Source organism: Haemorhous mexicanus, chromosome 4, assembly GCF_027477595.1.
Source record: "Haemorhous mexicanus isolate bHaeMex1 chromosome 4, bHaeMex1.pri, whole genome shotgun sequence".
Taxonomy (NCBI): domain Eukaryota; kingdom Metazoa; phylum Chordata; class Aves; order Passeriformes; family Fringillidae; genus Haemorhous; species Haemorhous mexicanus.
This window is the reverse complement of record NC_082344.1, coordinates 44269229-44281284: the sequence shown is the minus strand read 5'-3', so window position 1 is coordinate 44281284 and position 12056 is coordinate 44269229. Positions and strand designations below refer to the sequence as shown.

Sequence of the window (12056 nt, the reverse complement as noted above, 5' to 3'; positions counted from 1 at the left end):
ATTTGTGTTGGCTTCTGCAACAGACTACAGGGAACTCCATTAAAAAGTCAATAATGAGCAATGTGACTGCAGTCCACACTACTTATCACAGCTTTCCTAAGTTAAGTACAAAGAAAACAGCAATCTCTGAGTTACAAATTTCTGGCAACTTCTTCAAAAATAGTCTGTTAAAAATTTTTTGGGGTCTGTCCTAAGTATTCAGTTCACTAGTTCACATCTACTTGCACATATTCCTACCATAAAAAAATCTGATTATGGATACAAGGAACTAGCTACAACCTAGCAGAAGTAGTCTAAAGAAATATATTTACAAAGTGTTCAGGAAGACCAAAAACCAGCAACAGATGTGAAAAGCAAAGTCAAAGTTAAGCACACTGGGCTTACCAGTTAATTTTTTCAATTAAAATCTCCAAAGGAAATATTACTCCCTGAGCTTCTATATGCTAGAATCCTTTAATTTCAGTTCATGTAATCTTAATTACTTTGAAAGTCTCTAAACATGGCACATTCTACCTGGAGTTTTTCTCCAGATGCACATGCACAACTCTATGAACAACAAAACCTCATTCAAAGAAAGGTCTTTGCACCAGAGGTTTCCCACCAAGTTGTTATGTTGGTAACCCTGCAGCATACAGCTTGCCTGCCTAGTTAAGCCCAGCAAAATGAATACATTATATGTAAAAATGGTAAGAAAGCATACTGTGGAGACTTTGAACTTACCAACACACAGCTAAATAGAACCAGAAAGGGGTTTGGGTTTTGTCATAGCTAAGAGACACTCATGAATTGCTGATACCCAGGTCCTCCTGAAGGTAAGTGCATGCTGTATTTGCCTCCTGCCTGTCACTTATACAGCACTGCAGAGAGGATCCAGCACTAACTGAGCCAGCTGTGCAAGGGAAAAGCCTTTCTAGTTAACATCATGTGGCACTGTGAGCTGCTTCTTAGCTGATGGGACTTTGATTCTCTAGGACACATGCTTGGATTCTTGCATAGTAATGGACCAATTTACACTGTAGAGACAGTGGAAATTAGTTGGCCCCACTGCAGCCTGAGAAAAATACCAGCAGTTGATAAACAAGATTTGTTGTTTACAGGTGATTTTGATATGGGAGGTTAATGGATGAATTACAACATCTTGGCATAGGCCCTCTACTTGAAAATATTTGCATTACAAACACGATTCCATGAAATATTTTACATAGGTTACTTCATTCTGAACAATATTAAACTTGATGGCAGCAACAACAGAAGCTTATGCACTAGATCGACAACAGCACACCCCAAATATTTTTAGCTTCTGAGCTCAGAGTATAATCAACAATCTCAAAAGACAAAGCCCTGGTAGCTTAAGTCCTGTCTAAGAAGGTACTTCATTAAAACTTCTGACATTTTCAATGTAGCAAAGACCAAAATAATAACTAGCCCTATGTAAAAATATTTACAACAGCATTACTTGGATTGCACAGATTCAGAGAATCATGTAAATTCATTAAGTCCTGATAAGAGTCTTATCCACTTGACCTTTATTGTTCTTTCCTTTCTGGCTACATATGGTAAATGCTATGTCCAGGTATATTTCACAAACAGATCCCCAAAAAACCCAACAAATGCAAAGATAGCTGTTTCCCTTTACATGTGCAATGTGTATTGTTTTGGGGGACAGAAGGAAAGCCATACAATAGACACAATACTCCTATACATGAGCTTCCTGTTAAAAATATGAAGCTGCCCGACCACCCTGCAATTTTCACACCCTCCTTCTTCTGCTGTAAGGCTCAACAGACTAAAAATGGGAATTGGCATTATATGACCACTTGACTAGAACTCCAATATACTTTAAGTTTTAAGAAAATAGCGCAATAAAACAGTCTGCCACTGATATTTTCCTTTTTTATTTTCTCTGAGAAAGTGAGAATGATGCTGGCTTTGGTAGACCATAGACTACTAGAGACTGTAATCCATATTCTCAAACTCTTTGCGGAGTTAATCCTATAGATAACTCTAGAGATGACAGTGATGGTGTGAACTGTCATAACTCTGACAGTCCACCTCAGGCATGAAGGTAATGAAAGAAAATTGTAACTTTTATATGTGAATCTTAGAAAAATGTAGGTTGGAAATGACCCTTAAGATCATTGAGTCCAACCGTTAACTCAGCACTGCCAAGTCCACCTCTAAACCATGTCCCTAAATGCCACATCAACACATTTTTTAAATACCTGGAGGGATTATGACTCAACCACTTCCCTGGAAGATTGCTCTGATGCTTGACAACCCTTTCAAAGAAGTTTTTCCTAATATCCATTCTAAACCTCCCCTAGTGCAATTTGAAGCCATTTCTTCTTGTCCTATGGCTTGTTACTTGTGAGAAGAGGAAAACCCCCACCTGGCTACAATCTCCTTTTAGGTGGTTACAGAGAGTGGCAAGACCCCCCCCCCCCCCCCCCCCCCAAGCCTCCTTTCCTCCAGGCTAAACAACCCCTGCTCCCTCACCCACTCCTCATAAGGCTTGTGCTCCAGACCCTTCACCAGCTTCACTGCCCTTCTCTGGACCTGCTCCAGGATCTCCAGGTCCCTCCTGAACCAGGGGCCCAGAACTGCACACAGCACTTGAGGTGTGGCCTCATCAGTGCCAAGTACAGATCCTTTCCTGATCCTGCTGCCACTATTTTTGAGAATGGCCAGGAAGCCACCTGGCCTTCTTAGCCACCTGGGCACACTGCTGGATCATGTTCAGCTGGCAGGCAACCAGCACTTCCAGGGCTTTTCTGCAAGACAGCTTTCCAGCCACTCTTCCCCCATCTGGTAGCACTTCAGGAGGTTTTTGTGACCCAAGAGCAGGACCCAGCACTTGGCCTTATTTAACCTTTTACAGCAGGCCTTGCTCCATTGATCCAGCCTGTCCAGATCCCCCTGTGGAACCTTCTACCCTCCAGCAGATCAACAGTCCCATCCAGCCTGGTGTGTCTCTGAACTTGCTGAGGGAGCACTTAATCTCTCCATTAATAAATCATTGATAAAGATTGCTGATAACAGAAAAAGCATCATCAGCTGGGCAAGGGAGGTGATTATCCTGCTCTGCACTGCTGGGGCCTCTGTGTGCAGTTTTTGGGCACCATGATGTAAGAAGGTTATAAAGCTGTTAGAGAGTGTCCAAAGAAGGGCCATGAGGATGGTGAAGGGCTTTGAGGGAAAGCCATATGAGGAGCAGCTGAGGTCACTTGGTCTGTTCAGTCTAGAAAAGAGGAGAGTGAGGGGAGCCCTCATTGCAGTCTACAATTTCCTTGTGAAGAGGAGGGGCAGGCACTGATCTCTGTGGTGACCAGTAACAGGACCCAAGGGAACGGCCTGAAGCTGTGTCAGGGGAGGTTGAGGTTGGATATTAGAAAAAGGTTCTTCACCCAGAGGGTGGTTGGGCACTGGAACAGGCTCCCCAGGGAAGTGGTCACCGCACCAAACCTGAGAGAGTCCAGCAAGTGTTTGGACAACATTTTTGGGCACATGGTGTGACTCTTGGGGATGGTCCTGTGCAGGGCTGGGAGTTGAACTCAATGATCTTGGTGGGTCCCTTGCAACACAGCTTCTTCTGTGATACTGTGAAATTAAACAGGATTGGTCCCAACACTGAGCCATTGGGAACACCACTTGTGACTGGCCACCAGCTGGACCTGGCTGGCCACTCCACTCACCCTGGATGGCCCTCTGGACCTGGCCATTCAGCCATTTTTCTACTCACTGAAGAGTGCACCTGCCCGTGATCAGCCAGTTACTTCAGGAGCGTGCTGTGGGAATTCAGCAGTAGGAATTCAGGAATGTGTTGTCTTAGGCAGCACACAGCACAGCTCCTCACTTTAAGCTAGACTCCTTTACTCTGTATCCCATGAATACAATGCCAGAGTGGTTGCACTGTCTGGCTGAATGCTGAGGGAAAAATAATGATAGAAAAGTCAGTCTGCCATCTTCATGTGGGTTAAGAAAATTTGTTTGGATATCTCTATTTCTAATGAGTGGAGTTACTAACAAAGTTGTCAGAGACTCTCCTGCTACATTAACTCTGAGTGATAAGTATTTAAAGTGTAATGCTATCAGACTTGCACATCTTGTCTGCCTCACTGAGCCGTGCCAAACTGTTCCTATGAGACTCTTGGAAGGATATGGCATCTGACAACAAATTCAGGCTGCTTCCAGATAATGCTGAAATTCTTATGCTCTTGAAATATAATCCACCCACAAATTATTTAAATTATCTATATATCTATCTACCTTGTCTTTTCAAACTATGGAGCTCAAATAGCTAATTTCTAAAGCCTAAACTGTTTGCACTACTTGACCAGGCACTGACTTACAGGGAATTACACTATATTTCATCTCATAGGGAGCTTATAGTATCTGCAATGGTGTGTCTTCCCTTCAAAATTGATCACATAACATGCACTTGCTACATCTTCACGTAAGCAGCACTTTAAATATTTTATTAAGGTATGGAGTACAAAACTCCAGTGAATCATGCTAATATTTTACAAGACAAGCCAGTTCTGTATTATTAAATAATTCAACTTTTAAAGCAAATAATATTCCACTTTTACATTTATTCAATCTATATTTCTGCCAACTTATTCAACAGATGTTGCTATTAAAAAGTCAGCTAATCTTAACATTTTAAGTGGGAAGTATTCAGTACCTAACAAATCTAAACTACAAAATACAAAGTTATGCCATAAACTAATCTTTGGATGCAAAGACAGCTGGGAAGTACCCTTATTTCACAAAGGATAGGCATTTTACTTAAGCTTTTGCCCTTACAATAAAAGATGGAAATACAGCATCAAAAACCTCAAAGGTGTCAGCTCAGAAAACAGAAGCGTGTGAATAAAAGTAAAATAATAATGTTTTTAATTTTACTCAGTACTCTTGGAGCACCAAGTGCTGATATGCACTGGCTGACCTGCAGATGGTTTCTCCCTTCTCATACTGGTGAGGAGAGAGGGCTCACAGCAATCAGATTTTTTTGTGCTGCCACTTCCTCTGTGGAAAATAAAACTGAGGCATTCACTACCAAATTCAGTAAACAGGAAAACAGAAGGGGCAAAAAAGTGATAAAACCCATCCATGAGTTCGGCAGAAAAATTAAGTTAACTGAAAACTACGTCTTTATAGAAATGGAGATAGACTATCAAAATATTCAAGCACAGTAAGACTCAGCCTAGAAGCCCAAGTACTTTTGATATAAGATAGCCAGGTGTCCAGCAACAGAAATGTGATTTCGAATAACTTTCTCCATGAAAGGATCTATGACAAGAACTTTTGACCGCAGTTTAGAAGAAAATGGATACTATGCATCAATGAATGTGATATTATATAAACACATCTGGAAAGCCCCGGACTCCAGATTGCCAGAAGCTGAGATATTACATAAATAAACTATCACCAAGAAAAAAAGGAATATTACACGTCACTTTATAAATAGACTGGTCTCAACTGGAATAGAGTTATGGCATAACATTAACATTCCTAATGTAATTTTTACATTAGATACATGATGGTTTTATCTTATGATGAAATTGCTTTACCTTGCCAAAGAACAATTTCTCTTATTTTGGGCATCATATATTTAGAATGCTTTGCAATACTTGGAAGATGTAAAAAAGGCCTACCTTATCATTTCAAAAAACTTTTTTGGCAGCATTTTAGTTCTGTTTTAAATTATTTCATAAAGTGCAACCCAGCCAATAGAGTGTTTAATCACATGGCAAGTATGTCAAACCATATTAGAAGTCACACAGGACTTTAACAAAACTCATACTAATATGGAATTGTGAATAAGGCCCAGCAAAATTGTACTGAACTTCTCACAGAACATCAGAATATGCATCATATTTTATCACCCTGCCAGTGAGACTGAATGGTAGCTACTGTTACTTTGTGCAACACTATTATTTAGTTGATGTCTGCTATCACAGAATAAAGGCCAATATTACTAGGCCTTATGCATACAAGAACTAAACACTCCTCATCTTAAGAGCTAGAATACCACTGATCCAGAATAAATCTGTATTTAGAATATATGTGTTTAAAAATCCTAAATAATTTAATCCTAAATCTTTGGATTTTATGTATCGTTGTACACTAACAGCATCTGAAAAATATGGAGGAGAATAAATCCATTAATTGGGTCATGTTTCTGAAAAGAGAGATTCCATTGTGATCAGTAAAAAATGTCCTAGTGCTATAGGTTTTCTTGCAGCCCTGTCTCCTACACTGTCCTGAATGCAATGTTTGGTCAGTTCCATGATGATCCAGTTAGTGATAAATGGCTCTACAGATCATTACAGTCCACAGCTAGAAGACAACTGAGGAAGAACAGCTTCAACACACAGAAGACTGAACTACAAAAGGAATCCGATGTTAGAAATTATCTCTCTACTTCTGATGGAGGTGTCTGTCTAAAAAGCAGTGTAAGGGGTAGGATTCCTGAAAGCATATGCAGAACAATGAGAAAGTTAGTTTATTCCAAAAACGGTGGAGAAAGAGATAACTTATTTGACAGTGAACAGTTACAAAAGCTGTGTAAAACTGTAAGCAAATAAGCAGAAACAGGAATTACTGTAGTAGGGTAGGCCATCAAGAACAACACCCTGTCTGAAAGTGGCCAGTATAAACGGAGGGAATGAATGCCTTCCAGTCTGTTTATTCACTAACAGCTTGCTCTTTCTGTAAGCAGCCCAAAACTCATGCTCTCACTGATGTCTTTTGGCATTTTGTTCTGCAGGCTAAACATTCACTATATCAAAATGTATTTTCTTCTATCAATTTCAATTTAAATTCAACTGATTATTTCCTTATTCTTGTATAATGAGTATGCACTGTTTGCCCCGCAGTACACAAAGACAAGTTTTTATAATACTACTGTTTGCCTCACTTTATTTTTTAGGGTAAAAAACACAAAAGCATTAAGAACTAATTGCCTAAAGCAAAAAAGCAAAATTTAGGCTTTTTATGGGTCAGGCAAAGGCAACTGTGGAGATGAGGAAAGCTATTTTCAGATACCTGTTGTTTCAGTGCAGAATAAATCAAAACTGACATTTGGAAGTTGACAGGATAGAAACTGACTTGAAGAGAGGTGAAAGAGAAAAGAAAAACTATCCCTAACATTTTTTGAATTTTTTCTTTTACCTCTAGGTATCAAAATTTCCATATATAGTTAGATATATCTAGGACGCTCTAAAACCTTCTTTCATGTAAGCAAAAAGTCCACTAAGCTGTTTTATTTGACTCATCTGTCGCCCTTGCAATTTGAGAAAAACTCTGGACACAATAGTAATCACCAGCAGAGAAGATCACTGTACTTTACTGGACTCTTCCAGCTAAGGCAATAGCATTCTTTTTTCTGTAATCACAAATTAAATATTTCGTGAAATGAGCACACCAATTTTCACATTGTGGAGCACAGGTTAATCTTCCCCCCAAACCAAATCTGCCAGTATCTGTCTCTATTAAAAATTATCTATTTGCCTCTAAGGTGTGTTGAATCTGTGGACATTATTACAGGAATTAACACATTTTTAAGCAAGCCCAGGCAAAATGTCTTATGCATTCTGTTAAGGTCCTCAGTCTATTAGCCTGGATTCACTCCAAGGCACAAGAGGTAACAGACCTCAGACACTTAGGATTAGAAACACATCAATTTCGTTCTCCTAAGGCTACAGAGGTGGAAAAAACTTCTATCAAATCCACTTTGAGAGAATTCAGGTTGAGAGAAATGTAAATTTTAGAGAATTTATGTTTCAGTGGCATACTTCTGTATCAGGACCCAACTCCTCTGCTTAGAATTCAAAAGTACTCCTAATGACCTGGGTTTGATGTTTAAAATAAAGGCATTGTGGAATTCCTAGGAATAAAAACTGTTAACTATTCTGTATTGTAATGAACAAAACTGTGATGATGCTCACCTGAACTAAAAATAAACCACCAGATTTTTCCCCCAGATGGTCCCAATTCATAATGCACCTATCTGCAGATAGAAGTAAACAATAATTCTGCTTTTCAATAACATAGTAGAACTTCCTACAAAAGTCTGGCAGCACCATGAGGCCAATGCAAGCAAGTAAGACATAAGGGTAGCTGAAATTTTATCCTTTTATTTTTTCTGATGTTTCGAATGGGAAGAATAGGCTTTCAGACAGAACACACACTTCTAAGGTTTGGGAGCTCTGCCTCAAATACATCATCACTAACACATGCAGAGATAGTGCACGTCTCTCTGTGCAAAGACCTAGAAGTTTATTTGTCATATCCATGCAAAGAGATCAACTAATCTTAAGAAAGTTAAAGAAAGGAGGGATAAATCCAGCTGCAACTATTATAGTTTGCTCCCACTTCTCTCATTTAAAATTTTGTTTTTGTCTCTCCCTGATTTTCTTAAATGAAAACCAGCTGAATTTTTCCCTTCCTGGAAGTGGGTTATCATGCTTTGTTTCTTCAAAAAACCCTATGACATACATCACCCACAGAATGAGGAGAAAACCATTAAATGTGTAAAAGACAGTGGTCCAAGATCATGATCTATTGCAGTACTGCACCTACTGACTGGTGTGCCCTCTCTCTGCTGACAGGCCCTATTCATGCTGGATTCAACTGGGTTCTCTGACAGAGACCATGACCCTCACCTGCCACCTGACATTAGAGACCTCTGCCTGACTCACTAATGGATAGATCACATCAATAAATACGATTCCTTGCACTGAGTTGAAGAAACAGCAAGAAAGAAAAGATTAATCTCTGCTGACTAACATTATAGGAAAGATGTAAAAATAACAGAAATTACTGGCTAGGTTTCATGTGAACTCAGGTTCATTAATGCATGAGAAAAGTCTTCCCAGCAGGCTCTAGCAGGAATTGGATTTTGTTTCTCTGTGAACACTTAATGCCTGTCTTCATCTTCTTTTAACATTCTTCTGAGATGAAACCTTGTAGCTGGTGGTGTTTGCCCTTAGCACAGGCTTATGACTGACTTCCACAGAACCATATGGCTGCATTTAACATAACTCCAAGCCAGCACAGAAACTGTGTTATGCTGTGAATTTGTCTTAGTTGATTTTCTGGGCAGAATTGCAATAAAAAAATTTCTTAGGAAGAAATAAAAGTGAATTTCCGCTTCCTTGGAGTCATTATTAACGCTATCACAATCCTGAAAAAAGCTTCAAGATCACAGCAGATGAAATGATGATCAAAGTTTGGGGGAAAGAAAGAAAGAGAAGATGGCTATTATCCCAGCTATTACCCACTTCCAGGAAGGAAACATCTGTGGGAAATGGAGATAAGCCCCTTCTCCCATATTATTCAAATGTTTCAGAAAAGCACTTTACATATAGCAACACTTGCTTGAATTTGGCTTAGTTTACACCAAGGACCTGCCTTCTTTGCAAACTGAACACTGACATCCAAGAAAGAACAAAAGTCCTACTAGGGCTAAAGTGCCTTCCTTACTGTTTTTGTGCTCTTTCACATCTGCCTCCGGCAGGCTACAGCCGCACTGCTGGCTGCTGGAGAAAGAATGGAGAAGTCAGGCATAGCAACTTGCAGCTGAAGCTTCAAAGAACAATTCAGACAAGACAGTGTTCCTATCTGCTGTGAAAGTCACCAGAACATGATGACTTGAAGGACTGAATGCTGACAAAAGTCCCAAAGCTCCTCTCCTTTTGTGTGTTAGAGTAGACCCTCCTTTTCATCACCCCTACCTTCTTGGTGATACAAGAAAGAATATAGTGCTACAGGATGGAAAGGACACCTGTTATGCTTTTACTTGTTTCTTCAAATTCAGATTTGGGCTGCTAGTTCTGGACCCCAGAGAAGGAGTAGTTAATTTCTGCATATCTAGGATCAAAAGAACCAGAATAATCAGATGGCTCTGCCAAACCTGCTCCTTTGTGCTCCTCTGCTATGCTGCACTCCATGAAGATGAACAAGGGGAACAAACAATGCTAAGCCACACTTTGCAGAAAGGAGCAAAAGAGTCCAATGCAAAGAATGCCTTGTGCTGGGTAAACAAGGAAAGAAACCTGGCTCAGTTGTAGCTACTCATAGAGCTCATTGCACGACTGTCCCACTACTTACTTGCCAGATAAGAGTTAAACAAGATCTATGTATTGCTGGAAAATTACCAAGTAGTTCTGCTGCCTTACAGGCTTCTTCTGGGTCTCTCAGAGGACTAGTACTTAGAGAGACTTCCACCTATGTTACAGTGAGAGACTTGGTTCTTGATATTGTTGGTGATGCTCACTTCTGAAGAAGGCAGCAGGTGGGAGTGAACTCGGCAGCCCTTTACTGCACTTTCTTAAACTGAATTCAGTATTTCTGATGCGATATTCCTGGTATTACAGTTCTCCTCTCTCCAAAGGAAGGGAGAGCAGAGGAAAGCATCTGAATTTTGCAGTGAGGACCTGAAGTGCTTATGTGAGCAGTAAGGATTTATATTACACTTCCTTATCTTCTCTGCTCTTATGGAGTTATATAGCTACCAAGACAGTCAGGAAAAGTTGTCTCTGAGATGAGGCACTCTAACCATAGCCAGTTCCTATCTTAAATAATGAATAAGTTACACTTTCCAAGCAGAAAATCAAAGGAATGTAGAGCACAGCTACTCCTCCAATCTTTTTACTATCCTTGCTGTCTTCATAAAGGTGGAAGAGAACAATTGCTCTAAATGTCTCAAAAGGCACATGCAGAGTATTTCAAAAAGAAAGTTAAAGTTTAAGAGGGCATTATGCACCCAAGGATTAATTCAAAAGTTGGAACAAAGGCTGAAATTTTGTCTAGACTGACTGAGCATAGTCTCTCATATGCAACAAGCCAAGTTGCCCAGAACTGAGAGACCACCGTTCACAGATTCACAAAGGCAGAGAATTACACCCTGTGCCCAGAGGAGGGTGACAATTTATATTTTATGGTACTCATTTTTACACACAACTTTTTGCAGATGGTCTTCTCTTAATGCAATCAGCATTATCAGAGATAATGACTATACAGTCACCCAGGTCTTTGTTTTGCCGTGACATTTGGTATTGTTTCCTCACCTGTTTGAATATGACAGAAAGAATCTTCAGAATCTATTAAAATCCCCTTCTGGTTCAACTTGACCTGCACTTACTGGGATGGCAAGCTCAGCTGCAGCCAAGTAACTGCAGAAAGAAGTTAGTTTTAATTGTTGCAAGTTTTTTTGCGCTAGCTTTATGATTTTTTTTTTTTACTAAAGTATTAACTTGTGATTTTATTTAAGAAAGTTTGAAGAAACTTTAGAAATCACATTGAAGGCTTTCTCATCTCCATAGGCCATCACAGATAGAAAATCTATGGTTTGATTATTTCTGGCCTCTGTCACTAGTAGAGCATATGCCATTAGCCAAGGTTTCTCTCCATGCTGAGTCAGTCCCATAGGTGATGAGGTACATACAATTCAAAAGGATTTCACAAATAATCACAAGCAGTAAAGGACAAGAAATTATCTCAGTTTTCATCATAAATACTCAGCTTCTAGTCTTCTAGAATTTCATCTATCTTCCACTTTGCTTAACCAACCAGTTTCAGTTCCTTCTTATGGGCTACTCCATCTACCCATTTGGACACCTACTCCTACCCCTTTTGTACTCAGCCTCTTTCAGTTTTCTCCTCTACCACTATTAAGTTTAATACAGCATGCCCTAAACTCAGCTCTCCTGAACTTTCTCCCAAACAGATGACAAAAATCCCAAATCAACCTCCTCGCAAAGAATTCCTACTTAAATACAACAGAAGTCTTCTAACATTGCAAAAGGATGACATTTTCAGAAGATGTTGGAACAATAGAAAACAGAGAATACAGAATATAGAAAAATACAGAAATAGAAAATACCAGCAAGCTTTATCTATAAGTAATTTAAATACAGTCATTTGCTGATAGTGAATCTTACATATTTTCAGATTTTGACACCTAGGTAACTTTGGGAAGAGGACTATCAGGTTAGGTAAAAGGAAAACTTCTTACTTCAACTAAGCTGATTTGTCAACAGGTACACTAA

The 12056-nt window shown here is 39.5% G+C and overlaps 1 protein-coding gene across 3 annotated transcripts in view; it reads right to left on the bottom strand.

Moving 5' to 3' along the window:
* The window catches only part of TENM3 (teneurin transmembrane protein 3), a 349238-nt gene that overhangs the window by 116646 nt on the left and 220536 nt on the right, over positions 1-12056 (bottom strand). The window lies entirely within an intron of this gene.